Source organism: Schistocerca gregaria, chromosome X, assembly GCF_023897955.1.
Source record: "Schistocerca gregaria isolate iqSchGreg1 chromosome X, iqSchGreg1.2, whole genome shotgun sequence".
Lineage (NCBI taxonomy): Eukaryota > Metazoa > Arthropoda > Insecta > Orthoptera > Acrididae > Schistocerca > Schistocerca gregaria.
Window position 1 is genome coordinate 599,665,784 of NC_064931.1, and position 14,543 is coordinate 599,680,326.

The following is a 14,543-nucleotide window of genomic DNA, read 5'->3' on the forward strand; positions in this document are numbered from 1 at the left end:
TTCTATTCCTCTTCTTCCTCCTCCTTCTCCTCCTCCTCCCCCCCCCCCCCCCCCCATATATATATATACCAAAATTACTAACAAACTGGCGTTATCTTAATGCCTCAGAATGTGTCCTATCAGCCGATCCCTTCTTTTAGTCACACTGAGCCACAAATTTCCTTTCGATTCAGTACATCAGCAGTTATTCGATACACACATCCAGTGTTCAGCACTTTCCTGTAGCATCGCATCTCAAAAGCTACCATTCTCTCCCTACCTGAACTACTTATCTTCCGTGTTACACATACACACAAGGCTACACTACAGACAAATACCTATATAAAATACTTTCTGACACTTAAATTTATATTCGATGGTAACAAATGGCTCTGAGTACTATGGGACTTAACATCTATGGTTATCAGTCCCCTTCGATGCTAACAAATTCGTCTTTTGCCGAATTCATTTTGTTGTTGTTAGCAGCCTCCACTTTATGTCCCATCTACTTCGGCCATCATCAGATATTTTGCTGCCCAAATAGCAAAATTCACCTACTGCTTTTCGTGTCTCATTTTCTAATTGAATTCCGTCAGCATGGCCTTATTTAATTCAGCTGCATTCAATTGTGATTGTTTTACGTTTCTTGATGTTTATGTTGTAGCCTCTTTTCAAGACGTGGTCCATTTGGGTCATCTGGCCTTCCAAGTCTTTTGCCGTCTCTGCCACAGTTACAATGATATCAGCAAAACCAAAAGCTTTTATTTCTTTTCTTTGAACATTATTCACATTTCCAAATTTTTCCTTGATTTCCTTTACTGCCTGCTCAGAGCACTCACTAAATAACATCAGGGATAGGCTTCAACCCTGTCTGACTTCCTTCTCAACTACTTCGACTCTCGTAACTGAATTTTGGCTTCTATACAAGTTGTAGATCACCTGTCACTCCCTGATTTTTTATCCCCGCTACCTTCAGAATTTCAAAGAGTGTAGCTTTGTCTTTCTATAACACCCTGAAGCGCCAAACAAACCGGTACATCTGCCTAATATCATGTAGGGCCCCGCGAGAACGCAGAATTGCGAGAACGCGGCATGGACTCGACTAATGTCTGAAGTAGTTCTCGAGGGAATTGACACCATGAATCCTGCAGGGCTGTCCATAAATCTGTAAGATTACGAGGAGACGGAGATCTCTTCTGAACAGCACATTGCAAGGCATCCCAGACATGACCAATAACGTTCATGTCTCGGGAGTTCGGTGGCCGGCGTAAGTGTTTAAACTCTGAAGAGTGTTCCTGGAGCCACTCTGTACTAATTCTGGATTTGCGTGTGTCGCATTGCCCGCTGGAATTATTCTAGTCCGTCGGAATGCACAATGGACATGAATGGATGCAGGTGATCAGACAGAATGCTTACGTAAGTATTACCTGTCAGAATCGTATCTAGGCTTATCAGGGGTCCCATATCACTCCAACTGCACACGCTCCACGCCATTACAGAGCCCCCACCAGCTTGATGAGTTCCCTACTGACATGCAGAGTCCATGGATTCATGAGGTTGTCTCCATTCCCACAAGCGTCCATTCGCTCGATACAATTTGAAACGAGAATCGTCCGACCAGGCAACATGTTTCCAGTCATCAACAGCCCAATGTCGGTGTTGACGGGCACAGCTTTGTGTCGTGCAGTCATCAAGGGTACACGAGTGAGCCTTCGGCTCCGAAAGCCCATATCGATGATGTTTCGTTGAATGGTTCGCACTCTGCCACTTGTTGCTGGCCCTGCATTAAAATCTGCAGCAATTTGCGGAAGGGTTGCAATTCTATCACGATGAACGATTCTCTTCAGACGTCGTCGGTCCCGTTGTTGCAGGATCTCTTTTCGGCCGCAGAGATGTCGGAGATTTTATGTTTTACCCTATTCCTGACGTTCACGGTACACTCGTGAAATGGTCGTACGGGAAAATCCCCACTTCATCGCTACCTTGGAGACGCTGTGTCCCATCGCTTGTGCGCCAACTATAACACCACGTTCAAACTCACTTAAATCTTTATAACCTGCCATTGTAGCAGCAGTAACCAATCCAATCTAACAACTGCGCCAGACACTTGTCTTATATAGGCGTTGCCGACCGCAGCGCGTTATTCTGCCTGTCTGCGTATCTCTGTATTTGAATACGCTAGCCTATACCGGTTTCTTTGGCGCTTCAGTGTATATCTTCTAAAATAGGTCGCAGGGTCAGTATTGACTCGCGTGCAAACTGATCTTCCGCGATGTCGATTTCAACAGTTGTTTTCATTCTCTTGTGAATAATTCCCATCGGTATTTCGCAACTATGAATTTTGATACTGTTGGTTGAGAAATACTTACAACTGTCGGTGCTTGCCTTTTTAAGAATTGGGTTTGTTACATTCATCTTGACACTTGAAGATATTTCACATGCCTGATGTATTTGGCATATATTTAGTTTTGTGGCAGTGTATTTTCCTAGGGACCTCAATAGTTATGAGGTAATGTCGTCGACTCCAGTTGCTGTATTTTGACTCAAGTCTTGCAATGCTCTGTCAAATTCTTCTCGCAGTATCATGCCTCCCATCTCATCTTCAGTTACTCCTCTTCGCTTTCTACAATATTGTCTTCAAGTTCATTTTCCTTGTGCAGCCCTTATACACTCCTGGAAATGGAAAAAAGAACACATTGACACCGGTGTGTCAGACCCACCATATTTGCTCCGGACACTGCGAGAGGGCTGTACAAGCAATGATCACACGCACGGCACAGCGGACACACCAGGAATCGCGGTGTTGGCCGTCGAATGGCGCTAGCTGCGCAGCATTTGTGCACCGCCGCCGTCAGTGTCAGCCAGTTTGCCGTGGCATACGGAGCTCCATCGCAGTCTTTAACACTGGTAGCATGCCGCGACAGCGTGGACGTGAACCGTATGTGCAGTTGACGGACTTTGAGCGAGGGCGTATAGTGGGCATGCGGGAGGCCGGGTGGACGTACCACCGAATTGCTCAACACGTGGGGCGTGAGGTCTCCACAGTACATCGATGTTGTCGCCAGTGGTCGGCGGAAGGTGCACGTGGCCGTCGACCTGGGATCGGAGAGCAGCGACGCACGGATGCACGCCAAGACCGCAGGATCCTACTCAGTGCCGTAGGGGACCGCACCGCCACTTCCCAGCAAATTAGGGACACTGTTGCTCCTGGGGTATCGGCGAGGACCATTCGCAACCGTCTCCATGAAGCTGGGCTACGGTCCCGCACACCGTTAGGCCGTCTTCCGCTCACGCCCCAACATCGTGCAGCCCGCCTCCAGTGGTGTCGCCACAGGCGTGAATGGAGGGACGAATGGAGACGTGTCGTCTTCAGCGATGAGAGTCGCTTCTGCCTTGGTGCCAATGATGGTCGTATGCGTGTTTGGCGCCGTGCTGGTGAGCGCCACAATCAGGACTGCATACGACCGAGGCACACAGGGCCAACACCCGGCATCATGGTGTGGGGAGCGATCTCCTACACTGGCCGTACACCTCTGGTGATCGTCGAGGGGACACTGAATAGTGCACGGTACATCCAAACCGTCATCGAACCCATCGTTCTACCATTCCTAGACCGGCAAGGTAACTTGCTGTTCCAACAGGACAATGCACGTCCGCATGTATCCCGTGCCACCCAACGTGCTCTAGAGGGTTAAGTCAACTACCCTGGCCAGCAAGATCTCCGGATCTGTCCTCCATTGAGCATGTTTGGGACTGGATGAAGCGTCGTCTCACGCGGTGTGCACGTCCAGCACGAACGCTGGTCCAACTGAGGCGCCAGGTGGAAATGGCATGGCAAGCCGTTCCACAGGACTACATCCAGCATCTCTACGATCGTCTCCATGGGAGAATAGCAACCTGCATTGCTGCGAAAGGTGGATATACACTGTACTAGTGCCGACATTGTGCATGCTCTATTGCCTGTGTCTATCTGCCTGTTTTTCTGTCAGTGTGATCATGTGATGTATCTGACCCCAGGAATGTGTCAATAAAGTTTCCCCTTCCTGGGACAATGAATTCACGGTGTTCTTATTTCAATTTCCAGGAGTGTATGTATTCCTTCCGGCTTTCATCTTTCCCTTCTTTGCTTAATGCTTGCTTACCATCTGAACTGCTGGTATTCACAGAGCTGCTTCTCTTTTCTCTAATGGTCTCTGTAAGTTACGTATAAGCGTCATCCAGCTTTCTCATAGTCTTTCAGGCTTCCACACCCTTGCGTTTGTCCTATAGCCTTTCCTGCTTGTTCATTTTACATTTCGTCAGTCTCATTTTTTGCACGACTGTATTCTTTTTTGCATGCTTCCATTGCTGCATATCTATATTTTCTCCTTTCGACATTTCTATTCATTCCTCGTGTTGCTCAAGGATTCCTTCCTGTTCTTGTCTTTTCGCCTATTTTGCTGCCTTTACCATTTCATCTCTCATAGCTACGCATTTATCTTCAGTCGCATTCCTATTCACCTGCCGGTCAGGGTGGCCGAGCGGTTCTAGGCGCTACAGTCTGGAACCGCGTGACCGCTGTTGTCGCAGGTTCTAATCCTGCCTCGGGCATGGATGTGCGTGATGTCCTTAGGTCAGTTAGGTTTAAGTAGTTCTAAGTTCTAGGGGACTGATGACCTCAGAAGTTAAGTCGCATAGTGCTCAGAGCCATAGTGCTCAGAGACATTTGAACAGGTGGACAGGTGGCCGCTCCTTCAGCAGGGTCCGAGCAGGCGCACAGGGAGAGGGGTTTTCTGGTTCTTGGGAGCTCCAATATAAGGCGCGTTATGGAGCCTCTTAGGCAGACAACGTTCGAGGCTAGAAGGAAAGCCAATGTGCACTCGGTATGTCTGTCAGGGGGCTTCATCCAAGATGTGGAGGCGGCCTTTCCAGCGGGTATGGAGCGTGCAGGGTGCAGTAGTCTTCAAGTTGTGGCTCACGCCGGCACCAACGACGCCTGTCGCATGGGTTCTGAGGCGGTCCTCAGTTCGTACAGGCGACTGGCGGAGGTGGTTAAGACTGATGGCCTCGCGCGCGGGGTTCAAGCACAACTCGTGATTTGCAGCACTATTCACAGTGTTGATGGGGGTCCTTTGGTTGGGAGTCGAGTGGAGGTCTCAGTCTAAGGCTTTATCGACTCTGTGACGGTCTTGGCTGCAGATTACTAGACCATCGTTATCGAATGGGGATTTGTGAGACTACCGTTGATAGGTCAGGGGTGCACTACACAAAGGAAGCATCTATTCGGATAGCAGAGTACTTATGGAGTGCACATGAGGGTTTTTTTAGGTTAGGTAGTAGTCTGAGGTGCTCTGATGAACACTCGTCAGTCGATATGCAGCAAGGGCAGTCAAAGAACGTTCAGAATATAGACACTTTGACTCTCATATATTTATCAGTAAACTGTCGTCATATTCATAATAAGGTTCCCGAATTTACTACCCTCCAGGAAAGATCTTGTGCTCAAATTATTCTTGGGACCGAGTACTGGCTGAAACCCGAAAAGTGGAAAGCTCTAAGATATTTAGCGACTCGTAGAACTTATATCGGAAAGATGGATTGGCGATCATAGGAGGGGGTATGTTCATTGCAGTTGAAAAAAATACAATCTCTAGTGAGATCGAAGTTGAGTGCGACAGTGAGGTTATCTTGTCGCATATAACAGGTGTAGGTGAAGCTAAGTTAATACACTATGTGGTCAAAAGTATCCGAACACTCCAAAAAACATACGTTTTTCATATTAGGTGCACTGCGCTGCCACCTACTGCCAGATACTGCATATCAGCGACTTCAGCTACCATTTGATATCGTGAGAGAGCAGAATGGGGCGCTCCGTGGAACTCACGGACTTCGAACGTGGTCAGGTGATTGGGTAGGCCGGCCGCGGTGGTATAGCGGTTCTGGCGCTGCAGTCCGGAACCGCGGGACTGCTACGGTCGCAGGTTCGAATCCTGCCTCGGGCATGGGTGTGTGTGATGTCCTTAGGTTAGTTAGGTTTAAGTAGTTCTAAGTTCTAGGGGACTTATGACGTAAGATGTTGAGTCCCATAGTGCTCAGAGCCATTTGAACCTTTTTTTTTTAATTGGGTATCACTTGTGTCATATGCCTGTACGCGAGATTTCCTCACTCCTAAACATCCCTAGGTCCACTGTTTTAGATGTGATAGTCAAGTGGAAACGTGAAGGGACACGCACAGCACAAAAGCGTACAGGCCGACCTCGTCTGTTGACTGACAGGGACTGCCAACAGGTGAAGAGGGTCATAACGTGTAATAGTCAGACATCTATGCAGACCATCACACAGGAATTCCAAATTGCATCAGGATCCACTGCAAGTACTATGACAGTTAGGCGGGAGATGAAGAAACTTCGATTTTATGGTCGAGCGGCTGCTCATAAGCCACACATCACGCTGGTAAATGCCAAACGACGCCTCGCTTGGTGTAAGGAGCGTAAACATTATACGATTGACTAGTGGAGAAACGTTGTGTGGAGAGACGAATCACGGTACACAATGTGGCGATCCGATGGCAGGGTGTGGGTATGGCGAATGCCCGGTGAACGTCATCTGCCACAGTGTGTAGTGCCAACAGTAAAATTCGGAGGCGATGGTTTTATGGTCTGGTAGTGTTTATCATGGAGGGGGCTTGCACCCCTTGTTGTTTTGCGTGGCACTATCACAGCACAGACCTACATTGATGTTTTAAGCACATTCTTGCTTCTCACTGTTGAAGACCAATCCTGGGATGACAATTGCATCTTTCAACACGATCGAGCAACTGTTTATAGTGTACGGCTTGTGGCGGAGTGGTTACACGACAATAACATCTCTGTAATGGACTGGCCTGCACAGAATCCTGACCTGAATCCTACAGAACACCTTTGCGATGTTTTGGAACGCCGACTTCGTGCCAGGCCTTGCCTACCGACATCGATACCCCTCCTCAGTGCGGCAATCCGTCAAGAATGGGCTGCCATTTCCCAAGAAATCTTCCAGCACCTGATTGAACGTATGCCTGCAAGAGTGGAAGCTGTCATCAAGGCTAAGCATGGGCCAACACCATATTGAATTCCAGCGTTACCGATGGAGGGCACCACGAACTTTTAAGTCATTTTCAGCCAGGTGTGCGGATACTTTTGATCATATAGTGTAGTTGGATGTTTTTACCGGCCACCGAATTCTGCTGTGACAGTTCTAAAGTTTTTCTGAGAAAGTCTAGGGTTAACAGCGCGTTAATAACCACATCATATCTGTACAGTACTAGTCGAAGGCGAGTTTAACCTACTGAGTATATACTGGGATGTTTATGGATTCAATGCGGAGAAGGAGGGACTATAGACTATAGACAGTCATGCAAAATACTTTTGAATGCGTTTTCTGGGAACAGTCTTAAGCAGCTTGCTCGGCAGCCAACAGGTAATGGAAATATCTTAGACCTTGTAGCTACAAACAGGCCGGACCTCATCGACAATTGCAGTATAGAAACGGGGATAAGCGATCAATGTATCATTATAGCAACTATGATTACGACAGTTAACATTTCAGTGAAGAAGGCTAGAAGAGTGTTTCTGCTGGATAGAGCAGATAAGCAGTTATTAGCATCTCACGTAGACAGTGAATTGTCATCACTTAGTTCCAATAAGAAGGATCTAGAGGGGTTATGGGCAAAGTTTATGCCGATTGTAAATCATGGTCTGGAGAATTACATGCTTAGTAAGTGGATAAATTATGGAAAGGACCACCATAGTTTAATAAGTAAATTCGGAAATGCTGAGGAAGCAGTTTCTGTTGCACTCACTGTTCAAAAGGCAATGCATAAATGACGATAAGCGAAGGTTAGTAGAGATTCAGGCGAGTGTTAAGGGGACCACATAGTGGTTCCGGTCGAAAAAAATCGATTTTCGGTTTTCATCATATTTCGATAGATTAAGGTTTTAAGTACTTTGAAAAACATTTTGCTGAAAAAATTTTCGAGCATTTACAGAGCATTTTCCTACCATGTCTGTTTATATGCCATCCCCACCTTTCTATCGCCCACTTTTCTGCATATATTTTAGGTCTTTATGTCGCCTGCATTGCACGTAAGGGTTTTTTTTTTTGGACTCCCGAGCGTATTGGCTATCCTTGGAATGCAACGGTCGGTATTCTTTTGTTTCAGCTGTTTGTAAACAACACACTTTTCAAACACACGGTTAGTTTTTTTCAAGCGTGATTGCGAGTAGTTGTCATACTTACGTTTGCAGTGCTTGTTTATGTGTGTTTTGTTGTGTTTATTGAAGATGACGAAACGTAAAGGCATTTTCAAGAAACAACAATTTAGAGGAAACAATTTTAAAAAGCTTTCTGTACAAGAGGTTATGTCGCCTGGCAACGATGTTTCTAATTGTAATTCTTCAACAAGTGCATCATCAAAGAAGCTTTCATCATTTCAAGAGAGTTACAACGAATTTACTGTAAGTGACAAGGGGTGCAGTAATATTATTGTAAATTTTAGAATATTATCAGATGTAATTTCTAAATTTGTACAATGTAGACAGTGTGGTGAGTCACAGAGTGCGAAAATTTGTGAGAGTGCCAGTGGGAGAAAAGGCCTAGGAATTGCTTTCGATTTAATTTGCACTAAATGCTCAGCTGAGATTTCATTTATGAGTTCTTCAAAACCAGATGCAAGTGGCCCTTATGAAATTAATACTAGATTAGTTTATGCCTTACGATCCATTGGCAAGAGCTTGGCTGCAGGGAGAACATTTTGTTCAGTGATGAACTTACAACAACCACCAAATAAATTTGAAAAACTGACTGCAATATTAGAGAAAGCTGTATGTGAGGTCAGCGAGGAAAGCATGAAACTGGCTGCTAGGGAAGCAGTGGAAGAAAATGATGGATATTCGGATATTGCAGTTGCACTTGATGGAAGTTGGCAGAAAAAAGGACATACTTCCCTGAATAGAGTAGTGACTGCCACGAGTGTAGACACCGGTAAAGTGTTAGATGTGGAGATAATGTCTAAATATTGTAAATGTTTCCAGAATGAGATTTTCACTCAGCAGCGGAGTGTGCGCTGAGATGAAACTTCCTGGCAGATTAAAACTGTGCGCCCGACCGAGACTCGAACTCGGGAGCTTTGCCTTTCGCGGGCCAGTGCTCTACCAACTGAGCTACCGAAGCAGGACTCACGCCTGGTACTCACAGCCTTACTTCTGCCAATATCCGTCTCCTACCTTCCAAACTTTGCAGAAGCTCTCCTGCGAACCTTGCAGAACTAGAGCACTTGCCCGCGAAAGGCAAAGGTCCCGAGTTCGAGTCTCGGTCGGGCACACAGTTTTAATCTGCCAGGAAGTTTCATCTCAGCGCACACTCCGCTGCAGAGTGAAAATCTCATTCTGGAAACATCCCCCAGGCTGTGGCTAAGCCATGTCTCCGCAATATCCTTTCTTTCAGGAGTGCTAGTTCTGCAAGGTTCGCAGGAGAGCTTCTGTAAAGTTTGGAAGGTAGGAGACGGATACTGGCAGAAGTAAGGCTGTGAGCAGGGGGCGTGAGTCGTGCTTCGGTAGCTCAGATGGTAGGGCACTTGCCCGCAAAAGGCAAAGGTCCCGAATTCGAGTCTCGGTCGGGCACACAGTTTTAATCTGCCAGGAAGTTTCATTGTAAATGTTGTAAAGTCAATGAACATAAAGATCACACCTGTGTTGCTAATTTTAGAGGAACAAGTGGTGGTATGGAAGTTCATGGAGTACAACAAATATTTCATCGCTCCTTAGAAACAAGAGGCGTATGGTACACCAAATATTTGGGCGGTGGTGACAGTAAGGCATACAACAATGTGGTGAACTCTAAGCCATATGGAGATGCCATTATTAGCAAAACAGAATGTGTAGGCCATGTTCAAATACGTTTGGGAACAAGGCTGAGAAAACTAACTGTTGATATGAGAGGGAAAAAATTAGAAGATGGAAAATTGTTGACCAGACAGGGACAGTTAACTAAAACTGAAACAGAAAACTTGCTGGTATACTATGGACAGGCTATTAGAAGAAATAAAGAAAATCTGGAGGCAATGAAGAGAGAGGTTTGGGCCATATTCTTCCATAAGTCCTCTACTGATGATAAGCCATGTCATGGATTGTGTTCAACAGGAGAAAATTCGGGGTGCAAATACAATAGGGCTCAGGCAACTGGAGAATCTTATTCTCACCAGCATTCTCTTCCTGGTGCTGTTATTACAGCAATTAAACCTATTTTCAGAGACTTGGCTCATCCTGACCTTTTAAGGAATGTACGCATGGGCAGACACAGAACCCAAATGAATGTTTCAACACCATAATTTGGAACCACCTTCCTAAAACAGTATTTGTAGGCATGAATACAACGAAACTAGGAGTTCATGATGCTGTTATTACATTCAATTGTGGTAATATTATAAAGTGTTGGGTACTGAAAAAGCTGGGAATTAATCCTGGTGAAAATATGATCACTGGGTTGCAACATTGCGATAAAATGAGGATAGCCGATGCAGACAGGTCTGCATCTAATATGGCCAAGAAAGCAAGACAAACATCTAGGAAGGTGAAAAAGAAGCTGGAAGACCTGCTAGAGGCCAAAGAAGGGCTATAATATGCAGCAAGACAGTTTCAATTAACTGTAAGTAACAAATTTCAAAAGTTTTTTCTTTAAAGTCAATTTCCCACAAACTAAAATTTTCATTACATATGCCCCATTATATCAGAAACTACCATAGATAAATGAATGAAATTTTCAGAGACTCTGCATACCATAAAATGCCACGTCTGGTATTACATTCATTAATATTCCCCCATTAGAAAGTTCACAAAACATATTTTCTGCAGAAAAAACTTAACATTTTTTTGTTAATAAATTTAAAAAAGTATTTTTTTAAAACTATAGAAAGGATAAAGTAGATTTTAGTACAGGTGACTCTATTAGCATCATGTAACATACAGTAAAAATATTAAGGTCCTGCATCAAATAGTTTTTTCAGAAATAGGTCAAATACTTACCTACATTAACATGGGTTAGATAGGCAGGAGGTGGTCCCCTTAAATAGATCTATGCGCGAAGCATACAACAACAGTCACCGCCACACCATAGCAAAAGATCTGGCAGAAGACCCGCGGAAATTTTGGTCTTATGTAAAATCGCTAAGTGGGTGTAAGGCTTCCATTCTGTCCCTTGTTGACCAGTCTGGTGTGGCAGTTAAAGACAGCAAAACGAAAGCAGAAGTTTTAAATTTCACGTTTAAGAAATCTTTCCCACAAGAGAATCGTACAAACAAACCGTCGTTTGACCATCGGGCAGACTCCCGTATGGACGACATAGTAATAAGCATCCCTGGCGTAGAGAACAACTGAAAGATTTGAAAGAAAATAAATCATCAGGTGCGGATGGAATCCCGGTTCGATTTTACAAAGAGTACTCTACGGCATTGGCCCCTTACCTAGCTTGCATTTATCGTGAATCTCTCGCCCAGTTCAAAGTCCCGAGCGACTGGAAAATGGCACAGGTGACTCCAGTATGTAAGAAGGGCAAACGAACGGACATACAAAATTACAGATCAATATCCCTAACTTCTGTTTGCTGCAGAATCCTTGAACATATTCTCAGTTCGAATATAATACATTTTCTTGAGACTGATAAGCTGATGTCCACGATTCAGCATGGTTTTAGAAAGCATCGCTCGTGCGAAAATCAACTTGCCCTTTTGTCACATGATATACTGGGAACAGGCAACAGGCTGATTCCGTATTTCTAAATTTCCGGAAAGCATTTCACACGGTGCCCATTGCTGGCTGTTAACGAAGGTACGAGCATATGGAATAACTTCACAGACATGTGAGTGGTTCGAAGAGATCTTAAATACTAGAACCCAGTATTTTGTCGTCGACGGCGAGTGTTCATCAGAGACAAGGGTACCGTCAGGAATGCCCCAGGGAGGTGTGATAGGACGACTGTTGTTCTCTACATACATAAATGATTTGTCTGACAGGGCGGGCAGCAATATGCGGTTGTTTGCTGATGACGCCGGGTGTGCGATACGGTGTCGAATTTGAGTGACTGTAGGGAGATAGAAGACGACTTAAACAAAAATTTTTGTTGGTATGATGAATGGCAGCTAATGTGGAAAAATATAAGTTAATGCGGATGAGTAGGAAGATCAACCCACTAATATTCGAATACAGTACTACTAGTGTCCTGCTTGACACAGTCAAGTCGTTTAAATAGGTGGACGCAACTTTGCAAAGCGATATGAGATGAAATGAGCATGTGAAAACTGTGGTAGGGAAGGCGAATGGTCGACTTCCGTTTATTGGGAGAATTTTAAGAAATTTGGAAATTTGTGGTAAGGTCTTATGGGACTAAATTGCTGAGGTCATCGGTCCCTAAGCTTACGCACTACTTAATCTAGCGTAAACTAACTTACGCTAAGGACAACACACACACCCATGCCCGAGGGAGGACTCGAAACTCCGACGGTGGAGGGGGGTGGGGGAGCTGCGGGGACCACGACACAAGTAGCCCAATTTTAAGAAAGATTGGTTCACCTGTAAAGAGGACCGGATGTAGGACGTTGGTTGACCTATTCTTGAATACAGTTCGAGTGTTTGGGGTCCGCGCCACGTCGGATTGAAGCAAGACACCGTAGCAGTTCAGAGGCGGGCTGCTATATTTGTTACCGGTAGGTTCGAACAGCGCGTTAAGTGTAACGGAGATGCTACAGGAACTCAAATGGGAGTCCTGAAGGGAAGGAGACGCTCTTTTCGAGAAACTCTATTGAGAAAACTTAGAGAACCGGCAACTGAAGCTGACTGCCAAACGATTCTAATGCCACCAACATATACTGCGACTAAGGACCACGAAGATAAGATACGAGAAATTAGATAGATAGTCGTTTTTCCCTCGCTCTATTTGCGAGTGGAGCAGGAAAGGAAATGACTAGTAATGGTAGTGGGTACCCTTCGCCATGCACCGTACGGTAGTTTGCGGAGTACCTGTGTTGATGTAGATGTAGATTCCTTTCCCCTGTTCCCGTCAAAAGTCACCTAACGCTCCCTTTGACATTTTCAGAAACTTCTGTATCTTTCATTTTATATCCAGGAATCATCTCCTTAACTTACTACCTTTTTTTAATTCAATTTCTTCAAGTTTAATCTGCAGTTCATAACCAATAAATTATCTTCAGAGTTCACATCTACTCCTGGAAATGTCTTAGAGTTCCTAAATCTCTGTCCAACCACACAACTTTAAAAATGTGTATTTAATGAAAGAAACATAATATAACCTTCTGTTATACATCATTACAAAGAGTATTTAAAAAGGTTTTTTTCACTCAAAAACAAGTTCAGAGATGTTCAATATGGCCCCCTCCAGACACTCGAGCAATATCAACCCGATACTCCAACTCGTTCCACACTCTCTGTAACATATCAGGCGTAACAGTTTGGATAGCTGCTGTTATTTCTCGTTTCAAATCATCAGTGGTGGCTGGGAGAGGTGACCGAAACACCATATCCTTAACATACCCCCATAAGAAAAAATCGCAGGGGTTAAGATCAGGGATTCTTGGAGGCCAGTGATGAAGTGCTCTGTCACGGGCTGTCTGGCGGCCAATCCATCGCCTCGGGTAGTTGACATTCAGGTAGTTACGGACAGATATGTACCAATGTGGTGGCGCTCCATCCTGCTGAAATATGAATTGTTGTGCTTCTTGTTCGAGCTGAGGGAACAGCCAATTCTCTAACATCTCCAGATACTGTAGTCCAATTACAGTAGCACCTTCGAAGAAAAAGGGACCAAAAACTTTATTGGCTGAAATGGCACAGTCAACAGCGCCTCAAGCGAACCAATGTACAACTAAATGAAACTTTACAGCTCCCTTAATTCGCCGACAGATAGCGCTTAGCTCTGCCTTTTGTCGTTGCAGAGTTTTAAATTCCTAAAGTTGTGGTATTCTTTCTGAATCACCCTGTATAATTTACCTCAAATTTTCCGCTGTCTCCGCGTCTCTTTCTCGTATACAACTGCCTTTCATGAATCTCAAAAACCAAGAGTTTGTCATGATAAAATTATGCGCTGTGCAGCGACTTCCACTTTCATTCGTTTTCTCCAGTCTATATTACAATATTTTGCCATCCCTTTTCCTACTAATGGATTCTACTATGACAACGGAAATTTCGTCTCCCTTAACTACGAGGGTCGTTCAATAAGTAATACCCCACATTAAAAAATAAAAAATAAACCATTAATGTTTTTGTTGTTGTCTTCAGTCCTGAGACTGGTTTGATGCAGCTCTCCATGCTACTCTATCCTGTGCAAGCCTCTTCATCTTCCAGTACCCACTGCAACCTACATCCTTCTGAATCTGCGTAATGTAGTCATCTCTTGGTCTCCCTCTACGATTTTTACCCTCCACGCTGCCCTCCAATACTAAATTGGTGATCCCTTGATGCCTCAGAACATGTCCTACCAACCGATCCCTTCTTCTGGTCAAGTTGTGCCACAAACTTCTCTTCTCCCCAATCCTATTCAAT